Consider the following 2,584-nt stretch of genomic DNA (forward strand, 5'->3'; position numbering starts at 1 on the left):
CATGCAGCTGCAGCAGGCGCCTTGCGGCTGCAGCACGGTCCATGCGGCTGCAGCGGGCTCCATGTGGCTGCAGCGGGGTCCGTGCAGCTGCAGAGGGGTCCATGCKGCTGCAGCAGGGTCCRTGCGGCTGCAGTGGGGTGCATGCAGCTGCAGCTGGCTCCATGCAGCTGCAGTGGGGTGCATGTGGCTGCAGAGGGGTCCATGCAGCTGCAGTGGGACCTTGCACCCGCTGCACGGGTGCCGAAGCGCAGCGACCTGGGAGGCCCTGCAGAAAGGCTGGGCTGCTGCAGGGCCGGCTTTGCTGCATGCAAAGACCCTCAAAACTCGGTCCGTCCTGCACCGAATAAAYGCAAATAAACGCTGCGGGACGGAGCCCTCGCCCTGCCGCTCCGTAGCGCCGCTTCCAGAGCCTGTCGCAGCTCCTGGATGTCGGAGCGGTTCAGCCAGGGCCCTGGCTGCAGCGGCGCCCGGGGTCTCCTGCAGCCTCCAAGGGGATAAAGCTGCAGAGGAGGAWAGCGCCCGGCTGCATGTTTGCTGCAGCGCGAACACGCCACCGCCTCCGTGCTGCGGCTGCACACACGCCTGCATGCAGCAGCACCGGCCCGCGGCACCCGCCGCACGGGGAAGCACGAGGGGCCAGCGCAGTGCCACGGACCGGCCGGGGGCTGCGCGTGGTGCTGGGATAAACTGGGACCGCGCAGGATCCGCCGGGGGATCAGCAGGACAGGCCACGGCACGGGCTCTGTGCAGCCCACCAAGCGTTAGGGCACCTCGTGGTCCTGCAAACGAACCGAGAAAGAAGATTATATCCTACAATGCATTGTCCAGTGAGGAAAAAAAAATAAGTTGGAAGGAAAATAAGAGGTTTGCTCTGTTGTGGATGGGGCGCCACCTCCCCAGGAGAGACCTGGAAGAGCAGGAGGGAAGTCCCGAGTCCCGCGTCTCCCCGCATCCTAGTCCTGCGTGGCGCCGGAGGCGGATCCCAAGATCCCAGCCCATGGAACCGGAGCAGGGGCCGCGCAGGGTTTGTGCTCTACGGCCTCGCGGCTGCTGCTGCTCTGCAGCTCGGAGCCCTGCAGAGCCCGAGGCTGCCGCTGCCTCCTTGCGTCTAATAGCTCTCAATCAATCCTGCTCCCACAAATCTGCCTAATGGCTTTTAGAGCCCGCTCTTCCTTTCTGCCCCCGCCAACATGTTCTGGTAATGAATTCCGCAGCGTTTCCCCTCCCGAAACTTTCACCTAGGAAACCGGAGTAAAAAATGACTCCCGTTGCTGTGTTTGGAAGCGCTGGGCTGTGGGTGCTGCCCCTGGCTCTGGTCRGTGTGAACGATGAGCGGTCGCTGGCTGCTTTCTCCTTGGCACCCACGGCACAGGGAGATTGTCCGCTCCCACYTCCTGCTCCGGAGGGATCACCTAGAGCAGCCTGGCCAGGACCGGGTCCCATCGYGTTCTGAGGATCTCCAAGGATGGCRACTCCATCCCTGTCCAGGCTCGACCTCACAGCAAACACCCGTTTCCCGTGTCCACGTGGAAATTCCTGYGTTTCTGTCTGTGCCCATTGTCCCTCAGCCTGTCCCTGGGCACCACTGTGGAGGAGCTGCCTCTGAGGCCCTCCCTTTTTATACACATGGATATATTTTAGCACATGGATATATATTTATGCACATTTACAGCCTCCCTTTTTACACACATGGATAAGGTCCCCCTGGAGCCTTTTCTTCTCCAGGCTGGACTCAACCTCTCCTCGTACATCAGGTGCTCTCGTCCCTTCCTTCCCTGGGCCCTCTCCTGCAAGTCCACGTCTCATCGCCTGTTGRTTCTAGGTGTCTTCTGCTCAGCTTCTTGCCTTTTGTGGCTTTTTAGCAGGATCCTGGGTTTTGCTGCCCTTGTTTTTCACCTCTGACYAGCTGTTGGCAGGACCCGCTTCCCGCCTGCGTTCCACTCGCCGTGTTTGCGCGGAGCTTTCGCTGCTCGACGCCTGCTCCAACGGGCCGTCGGGCCCCGCAGGAGCCCCCCGGGCAGCACTGGCCCCCGTCGGGAGGTGGGAAGAGGGAACAGAGTCCGTGGGGGGCTGCGGCAAGGCCTGCGGCGCAGCAGCCACGGGGATCCCCGCTGCAGCTCACGCTGCGTCCCTGCAGCAGCAGCAGCTGCTGCTCCCTTGCAGGGCCCGAGCGGGACCAGGACACGCAGCCCACRCCGGCAGCGGCCCCTTCCGCAGCGCGCCTCGCTCCAGCCCCCCCGGGAAAGCTAAAAAGGGCCGTGGGCTGGAGGGAGGAACAGCTCCCAGAGCAGAACGCAGGCGCCAGGGCTCCCGTGCGACCAGGAGGGAACAAATAACAAACACTGAAGGAAACCAGAGTGACCGCAGGGAAAGAAAAACATTGAGCGGGAGCCAGAAACTTTCCAAAGAAACGAAAACATCTGGAAGACTTTTTGCTTGGCGTCGGGTTCCTGGGAGCCGGGGCCCGGGCCGGGCGGGAGCCCCGCGGCTCTGCGGGGAAGGGAGCAGCGGGGGAGCCCTGGGGGAGATCAGGGAAGGGCCTGGGGGCGCCGGGCGGGCCGAGGGGGACGCGGGGCGAGCGGCA

The sequence above is a fragment of the Nothoprocta perdicaria genome, unplaced genomic scaffold (assembly GCF_003342845.1).
Source record: "Nothoprocta perdicaria isolate Ctin4 unplaced genomic scaffold, notPer1 scaffold_581, whole genome shotgun sequence".
In the NCBI taxonomy this organism is placed as follows: Eukaryota; Metazoa; Chordata; class Aves; order Tinamiformes; family Tinamidae; genus Nothoprocta; species Nothoprocta perdicaria.